Source organism: Rattus norvegicus, chromosome 17 (genome assembly GCF_021556685.1).
Source record: "Rattus norvegicus strain SHRSP/BbbUtx chromosome 17, alternate assembly SHRSP_T2T, whole genome shotgun sequence".
In the NCBI taxonomy this organism is placed as follows: Eukaryota; Metazoa; Chordata; class Mammalia; order Rodentia; family Muridae; genus Rattus; species Rattus norvegicus.
In genome coordinates this window covers 35,992,097-36,014,450 of record NC_141550.1, presented here as the reverse complement: position 1 = coordinate 36,014,450, position 22,354 = coordinate 35,992,097, and the positions used below count along the sequence as shown (strand labels likewise).

At 40.9% G+C, this 22,354-nt stretch overlaps 1 pseudogene across 38 annotated transcripts in view; it reads right to left on the bottom strand.

The window, feature by feature from the left end:
- The window catches only part of LOC134482707 (uncharacterized), a 501,539-nt pseudogene that overhangs the window by 104,264 nt on the left and 374,921 nt on the right, over positions 1-22,354 (bottom strand). For all 38 annotated transcript variants that reach the window (XR_015641629.1, XR_015641613.1, XR_015641625.1 and 35 more), the window contains 2 exons: positions 20,318-20,390; positions 17,351-17,475 (listed from right to left, as the gene is read on the bottom strand). The product of XR_015641629.1 is annotated as an uncharacterized LOC134482707, transcript variant X22 (transcript). The remainder of the gene's footprint in view (positions 1-17,350; positions 17,476-20,317; positions 20,391-22,354) is intronic.

Below are 22,354 nucleotides of genomic sequence, written 5' to 3'. Positions count from 1 at the left end.
AAAACACTGGGTGATCTTACAGAGGACACAACTTCAATTCCTAGCACCCACATGGAGACACACAACAATTTGTAACTGCAGTTCCAGACGATATGGCACCCTTTTCTGGTCTTCATGGGCACCTGGCATGTACATGGTACATAGACATCCATCATGGTACGAGACAAAACACACATAGAACATAAAAAGTAAATAAATAGAGAACATGGTTAGGTAAAACCAAGACTTGCCTCATCACACAGCAGAGATGTGGTAACCTCCTATAATGACAAAGCAGGCATTCTAGGCTACAGTCTTGGCCAGTGTTTTCCTACTTATGAGTATTAAAGGCAGCCAAGGTAAATACAATGTAGACATCAGCATCGGTAGCCTGATAAAGATCAAAATAGCAGGGCTGCTGACAGAGCAGACACAACCATGCAGGCGACAGAACTTGCCTAAGAGTTCTGACTGGAAGGAACATTCTCAGGACAAGCTTGCTTCTTTATCTCTCGGTGCTCTATCTGGTCATATGCTTTCTGAAGCAAAGAAAGGTTTGCTTTGTCATGGAATAATTCAGCTGCTCCTCATTACTGGAGCTAGATTGAAAGCCGGGGGAGAATTCACTGTCATTTACTGTCATCAATAAGGAAAGAAAAGCTAATAGGTAACTTATCAAAACATCAACCTATGAATTCTGAGATGAGAAATGTCATATAGCCCAGAGACATATTCATGCAAAGTTTGGGAGGGTATTATTGCTTTAATCAAAGAAACCTGATGATTGATAGGTGGATGGATAAATAGGTGAGTGATAAATGGATGAATGGATAGATAAATGATAGACAGATAGCACACTTGATTGAACAAACAATTCTACTTTTATTTAAAATGCTAAACTGTATTAACTTTGTCTCCAGTCTGCCCACTGTCCCTGTCTACCTAGTGTTCCACAGGGCAATACCATACTAAAGATGATGTCTTCGTTGGCTTCTGACCACCAACATGGTGTTTAATGCTCACTTGGGAGCTAGAGTTGGTTTTTATCTGATCAAAGGAAGGCAGCTACTTTTTAATCTATTGAACTTAAGATGTAAGTATGATAAAATATAAATATAGCTATATACAATATACACTAATGCTCAACAATGGAGTATTTATCATTTGCACCCTAGTTTATTATTCTGTTCATTTTATTTTCTGTGTATGGTTACTTTACTTAAGTGCATATCTATACCATATGCATTGTTAGTGTCCTTGGAGGACAGAGGAAGGTGTCAAATCTCCTGGAACTGGGGTTAAAGATGGCTGTGAGCTGATATATAGGTTCTGGGAATTGAACCAGGGTCTTCTGCAAGAGCATTCAGAGCTTTTTTTTAAAAAAAAAATATTTTTTTAATTTATTTTTACACTCCAGATTTTATTCCCCGCCCAGTCCACCCTCCACCCCCGACAGTTCCACATCCCATACCTCCTCTCCCCCATCCCCCATGTCTCCATAAGGCTGTCCCCACCCCAGCAGACCTCTAAACTTCCTGGGGCCTCTAATCTCTTGAGGGTTAGGTGCATCTTCTCTCACTGAACCCAGACCCAGGAGTCCTCTGCTATATATGTGTTAGAGGCCTCATCTCAGCTGGTGTATGCTGCCTGGTTGGTGATCCAGTGTCTGAGAGATCTCAGGGGTCCAGGTTAAATTGAGACTGCTGCTCCTCCTACAGGGTTGCCCTCCTCTTCAGCTTCTTGCAGCTTTCCCCTAATTCAACCAGAGGGGTCAGCAGCTTCTGTTCACTGGTTGGGTACACATATTTGCATTTGACTCTTTCAGCTGCTTGTTGGGTCTTTTGGAGGGCAGTTATGATAGGTCCTGTTTTGTGAATAGCCCATAACCTCAGTAATCGTGTCAGATCTTAGGGCCATCCCTTGAGCTGGATCCCACTTTGGGCCTGTCACTGGACCTTCTTTTCCTTAGGCTCTTCTCTATTTCCAACTGTGCATTTCTTTAAGACAGGAAGAATTATGGGTCAGAGCATTGTGGGAGAGCAACCCCTTTCTTCATTGTAGGGCATTTCATCTACCCACTCCCCTTGAGTCCTGAGAGTCTCTCATTTCCCAGGTCTCTAGTATGTTCTAGAGGGTTTTCCCAACCTCCTTCCTCCTGAGGTCACCTGTTTCCATTCTGTCTGCTGGCCCTCAGGACTTAAGTCCTTTCCCCCCACCAGATTATGTTCCCCTTTATACCCATCCCATCCCCTTTTTCTTCCCTGTCTCTCTCTCCCTCCCTCCCTTCCTCCCTCCTTGTGGTTGCTTCCTTCTCCCTCCAAAGTGGGACTAAGGCATCCTCACTTGGACCCTTCAGCTTGTTGACCATTTTGAGATCTGTGGACTGTATATCTTAGGTATCTGTTTTTTTTGTTTTTTTTTTTGTTTTTTTTTTTTTTTTTTGGCTAATATCCACTTACTGGTGAGAACATAGCATGTATGTCCCTTTGGATCTGAGTTACCTCACTCAGGATGATGTTTTCTAGTTCCATCCATTTGCCTGCAAAAACGGGGTTTATTTACACAATGGAATACTATCCAGCTATTAAGAACAAGGGCATCCAATCTTCTTAACCTCTGAGACATCTTGCCAGACTGGTATTCTAGTTTCTAACTATGAAAACTATCTTAAAAGCTCCAGTCACAATACCAAGAGTCACATGAGGTCATACATTCTGAATCAGTTCATACAAGAAATAAAAGTTTTACTGACTGCTAATATGAAATTCTACATGGTATAGCATCTCTCTCTCTCTCTCTCTCTCTCTCTCTCTCTCTCTCTCTCTCTCTCTGTGTGTGTGTGTGTGTGTGTGTGTGTGTGTGTGTGTGTGTGTGTGATTTTTGATCCAAAACACAGACAGCTCCATGGAATTTTAGTATGGAAATGGAGATATAGGGAGGGAGGTCAACTATAGTTCTCATTGAATGAAATTGTCAAATTCTGGAGCCTCTGGGAACAGGAAGATGGGGCACTCAAGCTGCAGGAGCCCTGCTGTCTACACTGTGCCCAGATCTGAAGGGACCTGGTCAAACAGTTCCATGTACCAAAATCCCAAGGGAGGGAGAGCTAGACCTTCAGAGGAGCAGACACACCTGGGAAGCCAGAGGAGACTACTCTCTGTCCACATTTCTGACACTAGAGGAAAACGCCAGGGACCCCTGGAGAAGGTAGGGCAGGCCATTCTGGTTGCTTCATGGAGAGCTGAAACCCAGCCCCAAGGAGCGACTTGAGGCCCGAGATCAGAGGTAAGACCAACTTTTCTGCTCCAAGTGACCTGCCTGATGGACTCAGGACATACAAAGGCAAAATTCCTCTGGGACTGGACACTTACAGTTTCTAGCTGGTGCTGGAACCTCGTAGATCCTGGCCCACAGCTCCCTGCTCCCAAACCCGGTGGGAGAGAGAGCTCAGTGCCCAGCCGAGTGGACACTCCTGAGACTGCAGGGCAGGAGAGACTGCCAGTACTGCCCACCCCTGCCTACATCCCTGGCCCAAGACGAAAATATATAGGGTCTCTGGGAACAGGAAGATAGGGCCACTCAAGCTGCAGAAGCACTGCACACAGCTCTGAAGGGACACTGTCAAACAGTTCCCTGCACCCAATTCCCATGAGAGGGAGAGCTAGACGTTCAGAGGGGCACACAAGCCTGGGAAACCAGAGGAGACTACTCTCTGCCCACATTTCTGACTCTAGAGGAAAACACCTAGCGCCATCTGGGCCCCCTGGACACAGGAATCCTGAAGAAGGAGGGGCAGGCCCTTTGGGTTACTGCCCTCATGGAGAGCTGAAAGCCAGCCCTGAGGAGCGACATTAGGCCCAAGACCAAAGTTAAGATCAACTTTTCTGCTCCAAGAGACTCAATGCCTGGTGAACTCAGGACACAGGCCCAAGGAACAGTGGAAAACCAGTAGACAGGAAGGACTACACACCTGAAAGTGGAACACTCTGTTCCCATAACTAGCGGTAAGAAAACAGAAAAAAAGGTCTACAGCACTCCTGACATACAGGCCTATAGGACAGTCTAGCCACTGTGAGAAATAGCAGAATAGGATAACAACAGAGACAACCTGATGGAGAGAGGCAAGTGCAGGAGGCCAAGCAACAGAAACCAAGACTACATGGCATCATTGGAGCCTAATTCTCCCTTCAAAGCAAACACTTAATATCCAAACACACCAGAAAAGCAAGATTTAGATTTAAAATCACATTTGATCATGATGATGGAGAACTTCAAGAAAGACATAAAGAACTCCCTTAGAGAAATGCAGGAAAACACATATAAACAAGTAGAAGTCTATAGAGAGGAAACACAAAAATCCCTGAAAGAATTACATAAAACACACAAAAAAACTAAGGAATTAAAAAGGGAAATAGAATCAATAAAGAAATAACAAAGGGAGACAACCCTGGATATAGAAAACCAGGAAGAGACAAGCATCACCAATAGAATACAAGACATAGAAGAGAGAATCTCAGGAAGAGAAGATTCCATAGAAATCATCGACACAACTGTCAAAGATAATGTAAAATGGAAAAAGCTACTGGGCCAAAACATACAGGAAATACAGGACTCAATGAGAAGATCAAACATACAGATAATAGATATAGAAGAGAGTGAAGACTCCCAGTTCAAAGGACTAGTAAATATCTTCAACAAAATCATAGAAGAAAACTTTCCAACCTAAAGAAAGAGATGCCCATAAACATATATGAAGCCTACAGAACTCCAAATAGATTGGACCAGAAAAGAAATTCACGCTGTCATGTAATAGTCAAAACCCCAAGTACACAAAACAAAGAAAAAATATTAAATGCAGTAAGGGAAAAAGGTCAAGTAACATATAAAGGCAGACCTATCAGAATCACACCAGACTTCTCACCAGAGACTATGAAAGCCAGAAGATTCTGGACAGATGTCATACAGACCCTAAGAGAACAAAAATGCCAGCCCAGGTTGCTGTATCCAGCAAAACTCTCCATTAACATAGATGGAGAAACCAAGATATTCCATGACAAAACCAAATTTACACAATATCTTTCTACAAATCCAGTCCTACAAAGGATAATAAATGGTAAAGGCCAACACAAGGAGGCAAGCTATACCCTACAAAAGAACAAGAAACTATTCATTTTCCAACAAAACAAAGAGAAGACAAGCACACAAACATAAACTCACCTCCAAATACGAAGAAAACAGGAAGCAACAATCATTATTCCTTAATATCACTCAACATCAATGGACTCAATTTCCCAGTAAAAAGACACAGATTAACAACCTGGATGGGCAACGAGGACCCTGAATTTTGCTGCCTACAGGAAACACACCTCAGAGACAAAGACAGACACTACCTCAGAGTAAAAGACTGGAAAACAACCTTGCAAGCAAATTGTCTGAAGAAGCAAGCTGGAGTAGCCATTCTAATATGGAATAATATCGATTTTCAACCAAAAGCAATCAAAAAAGATAAGGAAGGACACTTCATACTCGTCAAAGGAAAAAATCCATCAAGATGAATTCACAATCCTAAATATCTATGCTCCAAATACAAGGGCACCTACATACATAATAGAAACCTTAGTAAAGCTCAAAGCACACATTGCACCTTACAAAATAATAGTAGGAGATTTCAACAATGCACTCTCATCAATGGACAGATCATAAAACAGGAATTAAACAGAGACATAGACTAAGAGAAATCATGAACCAAATGGATATAACAGATATTTACAGAACATTCTATGCTAAAACAAAAGGATATACTTTCTTCTACCACGTCATGGTACTTTCTCCAAAATTGACCACATAATCGGGCACAAAACAGGCCTCAACAGATGCAGAAAGATAGAAATAATCACAGGCTAAGGCTGGTCTTCAATAACAATACGGAAAGAATGAGCACATATACATGGAAGTTGAAAAATGCTCTACTCAAGGACAACCTGGTCAAGGAACAAATAAAGAAAGAAATTGAAGACTTCATAGAATTTAAGGAAAATGAAGGTATAACATACCCAAACTTATGGGACACAATGAAAGCTATGCTAAGAGGAAAACTCATAGCTCTGAGTGCCTTCAAAAGAAACAGGAGAGAGCATATATCAGCAGCTTGACAGCACACCTAAAAGCTCTAGAACAAAAAGAAACAAATACACCCAAGAGGAATAGAAGACAGGAAATAATCAAACTCAGAGCTGAAATCTATCAAGTAGAAACAAAAAGGACCACACAAAGAATCAACAGAACCAAAAGTTGGTTCTTTGAGAAAATCAACATGATAGATAAACCCTTAGCCAGATTAATGAGAGGACACAGAGAGTGTGTCCAAATTAACAAAATCAGAAATGAAAAAGGAGATATAACAACAGAATCAGAGGAAATTCAAAAAATCATCAAATTCTACTACAAAAGCCTATATTCAACAAAACTTGAAAATCTGCAGGAAATGGACAATTTCCTAGACAAATACCAAGTACCGAAGTAAAATCAGGAACAGATAAGCCATTTAAACAACCCCATAACTCCTAAGGAAATAGAAGCAGTCATTAAAAGTCTCCCAACAAAAAAGGGCCCAGGTTCAGATGGATTCAGTGCAGCATTCTATCAGACCTTCATAAAAGACCTTATACCAATACTATCCAAACTATGCCACAAAATTGAAAAAAGTGGAGCGCTAACTAATTCCTTCTATGAAGTCACAATTACTCTTATACCTAAACCAAACAAAGACCCAACAACTAAAGAGAACTTCAGACCAATTTCCCTTATGAATATCGACATAAAAATACTCAATAAAATTCTTGCAAATTGAAGCCAAGAGCACATCAAAACAATCATCCATCATGATGAATTAGTTTTCATTCCAGGCATGCAGGGATGGTTTAATATACAGAAAATCATCAACATAATCCACTATATATACAAACTGAAAGATAAAAACCACATGATGATTTCATCAGACGCTGAGAAAGCATTTGACAAAATTCAACACCCCGTCATGATAAAACTCCTGGAAAGAATAGGAATTCAAGGCCCATACCTAAACATAGTAAAAGCCATATACAGCAAACCAGCAGCTAATATTAAAATAAATGGAGAGAAACTTGAAGCAATCCCACTAAAATCAGGGACTAGACAAGGCTGCCTACTCTCTCCCTACTTATTCAATATAGTTCTTGAACTTCTAGCCAGAGCAATCAGACAACAAAAGGAAATCAAGAGGATACAGATTGGAAAAGAAGAAGTCAAAATATCACTATTTGCAGATGATATGATAGTATATTGAAGTGATCCAAGAAAGTTCCACCAGAAACTACTAAACCTGATAAACACCTTCATCAAAGAGGCTGGGTATAAAATTAACTCTAATAAATCAGTAGCCTTCCTCTACACAAAAGAGAAACAAGCCAAGAAAGAAATTAGGTAAATGACACCCTTCATAATAGACCCAAATAATATAAAATACCTCGGTGTGACTTTAACCAAGCAAGTGAAAGATCTGTATGATAAGAACTTCAAGTCTCTGAAAAAAGAAATTGAAGATCTCAGAAGATGGAAAGATCTTCCATGTTCATGGATTGGCAGGATTAATATAGTAAAAATAGACATTTACCAAAAGCGATCTACAGATTCAATGCAATCCCCATCAAAATACCAATCCAATTCTTCAGAGAGTTAGACAGAACAATTTGCAAATTCATCTGGGATAACAAAAAACCCAGGATAGCTAAAACTATCCTCAACAATAAAAGGACTTCCGTGGGAATCACTATCCCTGAACTCAAGCAGTATTACAGAGCCATAGTGATAAAAACTGCATGGTATTGGTACAGAGACAGACAGATAGACCAATGGAACAGAATTGAAGATGCAGAAATGAAACCATACACCTATGGTCTCTTGATTTTTGACAAAGGAGCCAAAACCATCCAATGGAAAAAAGATAGGATTTTCAGCAAATGGTGATGGTTCAACTGGAGGTCAACATGTAGAAGAATGCAGATCGATCCATGCTTATCACCCTGTACAAAGCTTAAGTCCAAGTGGATCAAGGACCTCCACATCAAACCAGATACACTCAAACTAATAGAAGAAAACGTGGGGAAGAATCTTGAACACATGGGCACTGGAGAAAATTTCCTGAACAAAACACCAATGGCTTATACTCTAAGATCAAGAATCGACCAATGAGATCTCATAAAACTGCAAAGCTTCTGTAAGGCAAAGGATACTGTTCTTAGGACAAAATGGCAACTAACAGATTGGGAAAAGATCTTTACCAATCCTCCCCCTGATAGAGGTCTCATATCCAAAATAAACAAAGAACTCATGAAGTTAGTCTGCAGGGAGATAAATAACCCTATTAAAAAATGGAGTTGAGAGCTAAACAAAGAATTCACAGCTAAGGAATGCCAAATGGCTGAGATGCACCTAAAGAAATGTTCAACATCTTAAGTCATAAGGGAAATGCAAATCAAAACAACCCTGAGATTACACCTCACACCAGTCAGAATGGCTAAGATCAAAAACTCAGGTGATAGGAGATGCTGGCGAGGATGTGGAGAAAGAGGAACACTCCTCCATTGTTGGTGGGATTGCAGACTGGTACAACCATTCTGGAAATCAGTCTGGAGGTTCCTCAGAAAATTGGACATTGAATTACCTGAGGACCTAACTATACCTCTCTTGGGCATATACCCAAAAGATGCCCCAACATATAAAAAAGACACGTGGTCTACTATGTTCATAGCAGATTATTTATAATAGCCAGAAGCTGGAATGTACCCAGATGCCTTTCAAAAGAGGAATGGATACAGAAAATGTGGTACATCTACACAATGGAATATTACTCCTCTATCAAAAACAATGACTTTATTAAATTCATAGGCAAATGGATGGAACTGGAAAATATCATCCTGAGTGAGGCAACCCAATCACATAAAAACACACATGGTATGCACTCATTGATAAGTAGATATTAGCTCAAATGCTCAAAATACCATAGATTCACAGAACTCATTAAACTCAAGAAGGATGACCAAAATGTGAATGCTTCATTTCTTCTTTAAAAGGGGAACAAGAATAGCCTTGGGAGCGAATAGGGAGGCAAAGTTTATAACAGAGGCTGAAGGGACGCCATTCAGAGCCTGCCCCACCTGTGACCCATACATATACAGCCACCAAACTAGATAAGATGGATGAAGCAAAGAAGTACAGGCTGACAGGAACCGGATGTAGATCTCTCCTGATAGACACAGCCAGAATATGGCAAATACATAGGCGAATGCCAGCAGCAAACCAATGAACTGACAACGGGACACCCTTTAAAGGAATCAAAGAAAGGACTGGAAGAGCTGAAGGGACTTGTGACCCCATATGAACAACAATGCCAACCAACCAGAGCTTCCAGGGACTAAGTCACTACCAAAGACTATACATGGACTATCCCTGGGCTCCAACCTCATAAGCAGCAATGAATAGCCTAGTAAGGGCACCAGTGGAAGGAGAAGCCATTGGTCCTGCCAAGACTGAACCCCCAGTGAATGGGATTGTTGTGGTGAGAGCGGTAATGGGGGAAGGATGGGGATGGGAACACCCTTATAGAAGGGGAGGGGGAGAGGTTAGAGGTATGTTGGCCTGCAAACCAGGGAAAGGAATACTATTCGAAATTTAAATAAGAAATGCCCAATTTAATAAAGATGGAAAAAAAAGATTTGAAAGTATGACCTAATAAATCTTTGGATTTCCTCAAAGAAAAAAAAAAAGAAACAAAAAAAAGAGAAAGAACAAAAAATTGTCAAATTCTGTATATCTTTGTAAAGCCGTAGGTGAGAATCTCATGTCTTTAAATTTAGACTACCATTCTAAATCACATTAACTTCTAAACAAGGCACAGAAATGAACATTTACAAAAAAGGTCAAGGCAATAAACAAAAACCTCTTCTCTCCAATTCAAGTGTTAAGTCAGGAGGGTTTGGAAGGAGGAAAGGGAAGAGAGAAATGCTGTAATTATATTATAATTGAAAACCAACAACAGAAAAGCTACACTTTCATTCCCTACTGTGATGGTTTGCATTTGCTTGGCCCAGGGAATGGCACTATTAGAAGGTGTGGCGTTTTTTGGAGGAAGTGTGTCACTGTAGAATGGGCTTGGAGACCCTCCTTCTAGCTGCCTTGGGATGCTCAGTCTGTTTATGCCTTCCTTCCGATAAAGATGTATAACTCAGTTCCTCCTGCACCATGCCTGTCTGGATGGTACCATTCTCGCGCCTTGATGATAATGAACCAAACCACTAAATATCTGAACCTGTAAGCCAGCCCCAATTAAATGTTGTCATTTATAAAACTTACATTGGTCATGGTGTCTGTTCACAGCAATAAGACCCTAACTAAGACACCTACCATCTAACAACAGGTATCGGTGAATAATTTCTTAACTCTACAACAATATCCTTCCTCTAACCATCAGCATTATCAATAATTCCCCAAGATTAAGATGCTTTGACTTCTGTATTCATTACTTTAAGATATTATGAGGGCAATATATACTCAGGGAAAATCATACTTACGACTTGAAATTCTACTGTGTATCAGACTAGGTATGTGAGTATGATACTGTCTTGAGATGTTAAGCATGACAACAAATCATACCCCCTGCTTGTACCCCTACTGACCACTATGATCTCTAGGGTGAAGCACACCTACTCTCAGTACACTGTATTGATAAGTTACAATGCTAAGGAGGTTGTGTGTTTTTTTTGTTTTTTTTTTTGTTTTGTTTTGTTTTTGTTTTTTTTTTTTGGTTCTTTTTTTCGGAGCTGGGGACCGAACCCAGGGCCTTGCGCTTCCTAGGTAAGCGCTCTACCATTGAGCTAAATCCCCAGCCCCGGTTGCATGTTTTAAAATTACTTTATTTGTTTGTTTGTTTGTTTTTTTTTTTTTTTTGCCTTACATTGTTTTTAACTTACAATGGTTGTATAAAAGCATAGTTACTGGGAAAGTGAGGAACACGAGGAACACCCGTAGAGCACTCAGGATACTACAGGTTAGGGAATGACCCCAAGTGATTACTGAATGGAAAAAGTGTATAGAAATGTTCAGAAATGAATGGACAGGGTACATTTATACATACTTGAATTATCAAAAGTTGAAAAAAAAATTAAGGAGAGGGAGAAGAGAAGGAGGAAGCAGTGCCTTTTGCAATGCTGTGTATAAAATGCAGATGAGATATCAAGAGAAGTACAATAGTAATCAAATAGTGCAACCTCAAAGGAGGAGATGCCACCCTTCACTCATAAATTACACAGAAATTTCAGTCCTGTTGTTGTGACAAATTACCCTGACAAAAAGCCTCTAGAGCTGAGTGTAATCCCCCAGACCTGGAACTCACAAACCCAAAGGAGAGTGTGGTGGTTTGCCCTGGAGTTATCTGTATTTTGATGCTAATTCCACTGCCCCAAGGACAGCTGCCTAGTCAAGGACTCAGTACTCACATGACTTCACTAGAAACTTCTCCCTATTTAATTTGTAAATTACAGGTGAGGGGCAGTTACAGGATAGAAGGAGGCCTGTCATTGGATGAGAAGGAAGGATGGGCGGGAGAGAAGTTTGAAGGAAGAGGAGGAGACTGGGACAGAAAGGAGGAAGAGACGGGAGGCAGAGGGAAAGAAGCCGTGGCAGGACAATATGGCGGGTGACATTAAGATTCCACACTGTACCTTTACAGGTTGTTAATAATGTTTTTAAGGGATGGATGTATATTGGGCTTTGTATGTTTAAGTGGGCAATTATGTATTATCAATTGGATCAGAGTTTATTGTATCGTGTGTTCTTTTATGTGACAGTTTGAGTGTAGGAAAGTGTACAGCGGCAGGAGACACTGGGTCGCTGCGGAGTTGGGATGTGTTTCTGCCAAGCTATCTAGAAGATATCACCGCGGTGCTGGACCTAAGGGGGGGTAAAGGACAATCTTACTTTTTTATTTTTTATATTTTATAACAGCAGGAGAGAACCAGTTTCACGAAACTGTGCGGTGAACTCCACATGCATTCTATGGCATGCACAAATACTCCACCCACCCACCCATACACACAGGACATGCATTTACATTCACAACTTCAAAAACGATATGATCATTAAAACCTTGGTGTTGAGATTTGAAAGGTGACTTTTCTTGGGTTAGCGCTGGGATCATGGCTGGTTCTTTCGTTTTAATTTGACTCAAAGCCACGGTTTAAGTAAGTGACAATTAAGAATCAAAAAAAGTCCCCGGCTCTGACTTAGCACCTTAGACAGGTAACTTCTAGAAATACACGGGAATCACCACTTGGAGACAAATTATATGAGACAAAATCTGTCATTTCATTTACAAGCTCAGATAATTTCCTCCTGATAGGGTTTCCCACAGTGATTTCTGAGGCTCAGGAAAATCCTTTGGCCACAAGTTCTTGAAGTTGGCTCTATTCTCAACATGTTCTTTCTCATTTGACATTATGAGGAAACTAGTCTATTTAATGACAGTGCCAGGGGACCTTGTGGGGGTGCTGGCCTCCTACAAAGTGCACAGCTCTCAAACTCGTCTCGTCCATTCTAAAAACCTGTGGCCAACTGCAGTGCTTCCCAAGCATCTTTACTGGTCAGTGCAAAATGACTACCTCTGAAAGACTTTTCTTCTGAAGATTTAAGTGACTTGTGTGGAGAGAAAAACCTTAAAAAAAAAAAAAACTAACGTAGAAAGGTGAACACCATTGATCTCATTTTGAAAATGGACAAATAGATCTAAAAGTTAGAAAAGCAGGCTGTATCAAAGGAGGAGAGCCAAGATTCTAGTCCTCTGACCACCTAGGTGACTTTATCACCTCATGGTACTTTAATAACATTAACAGTAGGACATAGCACAAACACTTGACCGAAACTCATCACACACCCTTCTGGAGACCGAGCAGGAAGCTCGCAGTCAGATTTGTTAACTGTTTTCCTGGGTTTGTTGTGAACTCCATCAACACAGGGAAGAATAAATTATAAGGAATAAGGAAGGGGGCAGGGGTTACAGGTGGAACTTGTGTCAGGAAAGCACAAGTAATCAGAGAAATCCAGACAAGTTTTAGTATTTACTAAGCACTTGCCCTTCTAAGGATTTTTAAGCATTTCTAAAATTTTCAATAGAAAACAAAAAACTCAAATAAATGTTGAGTGTTTTCTCAGTGGGATAAAGTTTATTGTAAATGGGGCTTTAGATGAGGGGAAAAATGACTACACTGAGGAGGGCCTTGAATGTGCTCATAGAAAAAAAAGCATGTGGTCAATTGAGAAGTGGCTCAGTACTGGGCCTGTCTCTCCCAGAGGAACATGTGCCCCTGGGGGTGGGAGGTGGCCCTCTCTTCCAGGTTGGGAGGAGACAGCCCAGCCTGGGAACTCCCCTGGAGCAGTGTGTTTTGGTTACATTTCCTATCAGCAAGCAGACAGGAAGCATCAGCTGACAAAGAGGCAAGCTGAGGCCAAGGCTAAAGCAGACAGTGCTTCTGAGGTTTGACTTTGAAAGAACGGAAACCATGTGGGAATTACTTTGCTATTCAACAGAAAGCTTCAGGTGGCTTTACATTAAAGGAATATTGTCAGCCACAGCCCTGGCCTCTACACTCCCCGCCCACCTTCTGCGAGCCTGCTCTTCTTTTCTGTTTAAATTTTACAAGCCATGTGACAAGCAACGGAAATTCCCTAAATATAAATTAAGCATTGTGTGCTCTCAAGATATTCTTGTTGGCACTCAACCATTAGTATGGTATTAAAGTCTATCAGATGGTTATTTGAGACCAACTTCACATATGTGTGCAGTATGTATATACGCTCTGCCCTTAATCATTCCATTCTTAATCTGTGAACAAATTCCCTACTATGCCCACCTTCTGCTTCATTACAAAGGACTCCAGGCCTCCCAGACTGCATATCTACTAAGATAGAAACTTTCAGTCTCGGAACAAGCTGGATAATGGTACTCGATCCTTGGGACACAAAAACTGAGCTCACTTCCTGCTTATCTGACTCAATGAATCTGGGCCAGGAAGGTCTTTCCACAGCACACTGTTCACCAATCTGGCCACCCAGCATGTGTTCCCACTAATGTAGTTCTGAAAGGGATGAGTAAGGAAGGGATACTCTAACAGTGTCAGCTGAGAAGGCCTGTTCATGACCTCACCATCTGAGGTTATGCACAGCCATGCTTGACCTCCATGGGAAAAGTGCAACTCTATTAAGCATCTCCAAGGAGGATTATCAATACATCTGTGCACCTCCTTAGTGACCCCAGGAATGCACAATGGCTTCAGTTATAAATGTGAGCCACCACTCCTAGCCATGGCTGCTATGCTAATCAACTTACTCATTGCCACAACAAAACGCACAAAAGCAGCCACTTATAGAAAGGGTTTATTTAAATTCATAGTTTGAGTATGTAGTTCATGATGGTGGCAAGATCAGTATGGTGGCAGAAGCTTGAGGCCACTGGTCACATGACCCCCGAATGGCATGGGAGAGGAAAGTTGCTGCTCTGCTCATTTTCCCTTGTTTACTCAGCCCATGGGATGCTGACATCACATTCAGGGGGCCCTTCCATGCTCTGTTAAACTTTTTAAGAAGAAGCCTCATATACATAAATTGATTTCCACAGTGGGTCTAAAATCACAAGTTGAAAGTCGGGATTAACCAGTAAGACCCTGACACACAGACACACAGACATACACAGACACACACACACACACACCTGCATCTGCTATATAGGCTTATAATCTGCCCAGTGATTGCTCAGATATAGAAAATCTCATTCTGCTATTTAAAAGAATGTTAACAGCCAATGGTAGTAATACAGAGCTGAAATTCCAAGTGACTTGGAGTGGCAGGAAACAGGGGGTGAGGCAGGAGGATTATGAGTTGGCAGCTAGCCAAAGTATATAGTAAGACCCTAACTCAATTAAAAAAAAGAAAAAGGAGGAAGAGGAGGAGGAAGAAGAGGAGGAAAATAATACTACCTATGTTCTTTGCACATATCTCTTGTTTTCTACAACATAATGGTGTTCAGTCTCTATTAAGCTTGTTAAGACATGAAGACAAATGCCATTTCTTGCCATTTAAAGGGAACTAAGAGACTTTTCTGCAATTGCCTACCCATTACAGTGAATGGAAATTTTCTCTCAGTAAGCAGTCAGGGTACAGAGAATCATTTTAATATGAATAAATCTCTCTCTACCCAGGACATGCAGAATGGCAAAAAGGGGCCTTTCTGAGCCTGCCTTTCCCAAGAAATAGTCTGAAAAATGTGTTATCTTAGAGAGAAGCTGAGGTTCAAATGGGAGTAGAGGCAGAAGAGGAGCCTATTTTCTCTAGCGCCCAACTACTTTTCCTAACATTCCTTCTCTGGTCGTTAACCCTGCACTACACCCTGACCTCATAAATGGAGAGAAGTGAAGGGAATTTATTGTAAGGAGACTTGGGAGCCTTTTCCTCATGTTAGATATGGCTTAGTGTTTACTAGATACACTGAGAGACTTAAATAAAAAATCCATGCCAACAGTATTTGCAGAAGAGACCAGCTGTTCTTTATTTATTCCAACAGACAGGACTGAGTGTTACTATCCAAGCTCAGTGAGCTGCTCTGGCAACAACTGCACTGTCGTGAACCATTTTTCAAAAAGAGAACTAAAGAGAGTTTATCCTAAGAAACCGAAGCTCTATCCAAAAGTTGTCAAACCTGACCAAAATACATATATATCACCATAACGCAGATCCAATTCCTAAATTGCTTTCCTCTTGTCTCCATGCCTGCATCTCTGTCCACAATGGCTGCCTCCATCTCAAGGAACAAGACACAGGAGGATGATACCAGTCTAGCTGTCTGCAGGTGCTGACGCTAGGGTGAGCCCATACCCTCTTAGAAAATCGTTGTCTATAGTCATCTCATGTAGAAGGGTTTGGTACACTGTTTCCATTTTTATTTTTAATTAATATTGATGAAAGACATTGAACTATGAAGAAGCAGTGCTCAGGAAAACTGGCATTTACTTCTTGAAAGGGATGAGTACATGAGTAGTAGCCACAGAGGTAACTAATGTTAATAAGAGCTTTGAAGCAATACAGAGGTGAATGCTCGCAGACAACCACTGAACTGAAAATGGGGTCCCCATTGGAGGAGTTAGAGAAAGGACTGAAGGAGCTGAAGGGTTTGCAACCCCATAGGAAGAACAGCAATATCAACCAAGCAGAACGCCAGAGCTCGAGGGAATAAACCACCATCTAAAGAGTACACATGGACAGACCCATGGCTCCATCCACATATGTAGCAGAGGTTGGCCTTGTTGAGCTCCAATGGGAGGGGAAGCCCTTGGTCCTCCCAAGGCTGGACCCCCAGTGTACGAGAATGTCAGCTCAGGAAGGTGGGAAGAGGTGGGTAGTTGGGTAGGGGAAAGGGGTTAACATTTGAAATGTAAATAACAAAATATCTAATAAAAACATAAAAATAATAAAATAAAAAAGAAATGAATGTAAAAAAAGAAAAAGAGAGAGAGAGTTTTGAAGCACTGGGTTTGGAGCCAATGGATTCAACATCTCATTTAAACCTGCAAACCACTGAAATGAGTGGGTGCGGTGAGGTCCTTCCAAAGATTTTTCAGCATGGGAGAGAGAGAGAAACAGGGACTTCACAATAGAAAAACCTGACCATAGGACTTGAGGCAGGTGATGAGGGTCAACATCCACAGTATCAGGTCATGGTAACAGTATGTGCATGAGCATGAATTACATAAGATGCTGCTTCTAATATGAACTCAGAGACAGTGGCATCACACACACAAGACCTACATAAACTCAAGTCAGTCAAAATCCTAGCACAGAGGAGAGGAACCATGCACAAAGTCCCACACCAACCAAAACATGATTTGTAATTGAAAGCTTCTGAGAGAAGGAAAATCAGTTTTCTTCAGGGGAGCGACAATCCTATGCCTATATCAACCCACTTTCATGGCAAGCCCCATGCTCGGGGTAGTAGCCAACCCAAACCATCCTACATGTCCTGCTCGTTTTCCTTGTTTCTAAGAGAGAGACAGACCATGAAGTTGGGTGGAGAGAGTTATGGGAGAGACCTGGGAGAAATTGGACAAGGGGAAAGTATAAGATCAAAATACATCGTATGAAAATCTCAAAGAATAAATACAAATACTATTTAAAGCAAAAAGAAAGAAAATGGTGCTTGCCTCTATACTCATCCTTGGGGAAATTTACAGCCCAGTGTAATCAGAAGAAGAGGATCAGACAAACCCCACAATAGGAATGGTCTGTGAAATACCTGCTGAAATGGAAGTCTCCTTAGAATCCAAGTTCATCCCAAACAAGGGAGGGTGAGAATCTTCATGAATCAGTCCAAGGTGACAGCAACTACCATGTGCTACTCATGGGAATCAGGATCACAGCCTGAAAATTGACAAAAGACACCGTGAATAAAGTAGGGAAATCAAAATAAAACTAGACTGTAGCTGACAGGAACAAGTCACTGTTGGTTCCTGAGTCTTACAAGCATTCTTAGAAAAGAAACCCTGCTGAAGAGGCAGACAGATGCACATCTCCAACTACTGTCGCTCTCCTGCCAATCAGTAAAAACACAATCTATAAAGCCCTCTCAGCATGACCTGTCCACCAACATCCTATAGATAGGGAAGAAACAGATTACATAATTTCTGTTTCAGTTTTCAAGATAGGGTTTCTTTGTGCAGCCCTGGCAGGCCTAGAATACTTGTTGTAGACCACACTGTTCTTGAACTTAAGGATCTGCCTCTGCTTCTGCCCTCTGCCTCTCTATCTGCTTCTGCCCTCTGCCCTATGACTCTGCCCGCTACTCCTGCCTTGGCCTCCAGAGTGCTAGGATTAAAGCCATGCAACACTATGGCTGAATAACTTCTTAAAATCATAAGCCAGCTATAGAACGGGATTCACATTAAAGAACCGTGGAACAAGCGGTGAGGTAATACCTTGCTATGATTTTGATTCTATTTTAATAAAAACTATTTTATGTCAGATGCATAAAGCTAAAGGAATTGACCTGTCTTACTCCCCCCATAATGACAGTTATTTTAGCCATGCTTTTAAGTACAGGGCTATAACATTGCTCTCTAAATATTTTATCTTTATTTCCATTACAGGTGCTACTATCAAAAAAACATAGCACAAGATGAAAAGGACATAGAGGCGCAGGGAGAGGACCCTTATACACTGTTGATGAGAATGGAGATTAGTCTGACTACAATAGAAATCAGTATGGAAGGCCTTAAAGAAACTAAAGTAAAAGCAGAATTACCACATGCCACAGTAATACACCTTCTAGGTATATAACTCAAGGACTCTACATGGAACAACACAGAGACACATACATTGCACATGGACGATTGTTACAACTATAGTCACAGAACCGAGTTATGTCATCAGTCTAGATTCTGCCAACAAAGTGACTACATGATAGAAATTTATCCATATAGAACTGAGTTTAATTTATACAGAAAAATCAGAATGAAAATTTGTTATTTGTAGGAAAATGAGTGAGCCCAATTCAGAAAAACAAATACTACATGGGTTTTTCTCCTCTTCATGTGCAGTATCTAAGCTTAAATAAAAACACTTGAAAGTAGAAGAGTGCTGTTGAGGAAAAGAAAGGGGGCTACTGGAAGAAGAAGAGTAGGAAGAAAAGAAAAGTAAGTATGAGGCATATAAAAACATGATAAACATGCATGGAAATTCCAAAATGAAATGTATTTTTAAAGTTACTACACATTATGAAGAAAAACAAAAGCAGATCTAAAATACAGAAATATTAAATATTTTGGGAAATGATTTTGAAGGATATTAATAAGGGAAGGAAAGGGACATGAGAACATTTCAGTGGGTTGTGGCTTTGCTAATAACCTCACGTGATAATTACAAATATGACAGACGTCTGTCTGGAGATGAAGCTCAGTTGGTAGAGTGATTGCCCGGCATGTGCGGTGATGTCTGGGTTAAAGCCACTGCACCACAGGAATTGGGAGGGGTGGGACAGATGTGTACTAGAAACCTTCAGATGGAGGAGGAGGCAAAAAGATCAAAGTTCAAAGTCATGCTCAGCTATACAAGAATTCATGGCTAGCTCTCTATTATCTACACACACACACACACACACACACACTCACACACACACACACTCAACATGTTCTCTTTTGATACACAAACTGTATACTTTAGGGCTAGGCAACTTGGCGCACAATGTAACAGGAAAAGTGGGTTATAAGTCTGCTGCCCTTCAGGAGGCAATGACCACACTGACATAAGGGAAATTAGAAACTGGACCTCTAGAAACCTGATGCATGCTAAGTGTGCGCTAAAGTATACATTTTTACAGAGCCATCTACTGAGCCAGTTTCCCACCGTGGGAAGTGGCCTCTCTGGGGAAACTCCAGCCTCCTCCCAGGAAGGCTCAAGTCGTCCAAGATATATTCTGTGTTTCCTTGGCACTTGCCAAAATCAGACAGTAGGATTCAACAAATCGGTCTAAATACTGTACTTACTCCATTGTTCCTCGGGAGACTATAGGATGGACGTGGTCCAGCAAGTTAGAAAGCAGGCTGCTTCTGTGTGTGATTAGATTAGTCTGCCTGAAGTCACATTGTTCTACAGCCCGTTCTCCCCCCATGCTTTCTTTTTTAGATTGGAAGGGCAAGTGGTTGCTTGAATTAGTGATTTTACCACTCCTGCCGCGTCTCAAGAACAGCATAAACTCTTTTGCTCCCTGTTTATATTTCAGATTGTCCCAAGGCAATTACTTAATGGCACCATATCTGCCTTAACAGGAGAGGAGGACAGGAAAAGGCTGAAGTGTAGAGCAACTTTCCCATGAAATCACAGAAAGCTGCAGGACTTGAGGACAGGCTCATGCTCCAGATTCACTGGAGGATGGAAAGAGAGGGGGTGAGAGCATTTGGCAAACTCGGACTGACCCAGAACAAATGCTTCTTTTCAAGAATTTTTGCTATTTTTATAACTGCACTCATGAAAAATGTCTTCATTTTGGAAACGAGTGATTCAGGCTAGAATTTTAAACTGTCAATCTCATGCAGCACGTGAAGCTGCAAAGTCGAGAAGTCTTATGAAGGTTCATTTCCAAGATAAGGAAGAGTCTGGACATCAGAACTGTGTCATTACTGTACAACCATCCCCACATCAGCCTGAATCCTTCCTGCCTACCATGAAACAATCAGAACCCCAGAGTCTTATTTCTATCCAGTCTTACCCTTCCAGATGGGTGGACACTGGATTCTTCACACTGCAACCTTCAGTTCTTGTAGGGACTCTCCTTAAGACACCTGTTAAACATTAAATTGAGATTGAGTTTCATAGCACAAAGCTCACAAAATAAGTCAAGGTCAACTTTTGAAAGCTCTTGTGGATCAACTTTTAAGTATGGTAGTTGACAACTCCAGTTGTCTGGAAAGCTGAAAGCGAATATGGAAACCATTGGGAGAGCTGTCAACTACCAACACTGTAGGAAAAGTTAACCATGTGAGACAGGGCAAAGGGCATTAAACACTCCTAAGAAAAGATAAAACAAAATCGTACTTTTAAACCTTCATTCTCACAGGCCTGTATTATTTTCCTATCAATACTGTTAATCCTATTCAATAAAGCCACAATGATGTTGAACTGGTACAACAATTCACATGGGAAGAGCACATTTGATGGACCCTTGGCAGTACCCAGCATCAGCAGCCCACAAAAATCTGCTAAATTTATCAATCATCAGCTAATGACTCCATCCCTTAGGGAGTTATGTCAAGAAACAAAAGAAGAAGAAAGGAAGGAGGGAAGAAAGGAGGCAAAAGAGGCTCTTTCGCAAATCTTGATAAATATGTCTAGGTACCACATGAGGAATATACTGATAATAGATTAATCTCATGTTGGCACTTTGCTGTATTTAGTTTAGTTACTAAATGACTAATATTACATTGTTAGGAATATAAAGGGAAAATAATATTAAATAACCCTGCAACAGCAACTTTTGGGTTTATATAATCTCCCAAGTGGTTCCCCATAGCTACACATACACAAATTCATACCACACATGATATACTGGATTCAGGAAAACACAATTAGGCTGGAAAGTAGGTTGAGGTACTTGTGACCAAACCTGACAATCTGAGCTCAATACCGGGAACCCACATGGCAGAAGGAGGAAACCAACTCCCACAAGTTGCCCTCTGGAATACAAATAAGTACACACACATACACACAGGCTAAATGCACACATGAATACATGTGAGAGAAAACAAAACACAATATCATGAGATTTATACCATTTTAACATTACACCATGTGAAATATGCTATTTCATTGTACGTTATTGCTAACGTGATCACCCTAGCACTTCTTAGATATTTCTAACAACAGCCCTGAGAAATAAGCAACTTTCTGATTAAGCAATCTATAGTTAAGTCTCTTGCATGTGCTGCCACAGGATTACAGTGAATATGCATATGCATATAACATAGCTATTGATTTTATGTATTAGAAAATTATCTCCAGATACAGCATATGTCTCCCCTGACAGTATATTTTCTCCTACCTGCATAATGACCTGGAGATTGTTCTGTATTCACAACTTAGTCAGTTTGATAGTTCAAATGGTGACTGCAGACATGTTTTGATACAAACCACACACATTAGAACCTGAAGTGGCAACTTAAAGCAAGTAACGTGACTGACAGCACACACAGGAGCACTGGAAAGTAACAACTCTGCAAAAGGTGCAGTATGGACTGAGGGTGACATTTCCACTCTTTGTTTTATTTTTAATAAAATTTATTTTTATTTTATGTACATTAGTGCTTGACCTACACGTGTGAGGCAGTTGATTCTCCTGGAACAGGTCGTACAGACAGTTATAGACCCCTAAGAACTTCAATGGGAACAGATATTACAGGGTACGAAGAGCAGATGGAGGAGGTGCACTCTTCTGAGCTATAGAGAGAGTGGTCTGGTGGGTAAGAAGCCCACAAGTCAAAAGAGTGAGAGATGTCCACAGTCGAGAATAGTGATCTTTTTGTTGATCTTGCATTTCTGGACACAAAATGCTTCATGGCTTCCTTCCACCTTTCACCCTCCCAAAGACCACGTGCTTCCTGTTAGGTCACTCAGTCTTGGCAGTGCAGATAAAACACTGGGAACTGTTTGTCTTCTGTCCAGCATTTACCATGAGCAAGATGTCAGGACATGTATGCTTCAGGATGAAGCTCTCATCCTCAAATTCCTCCCTTTAGATGGACTTGTATCC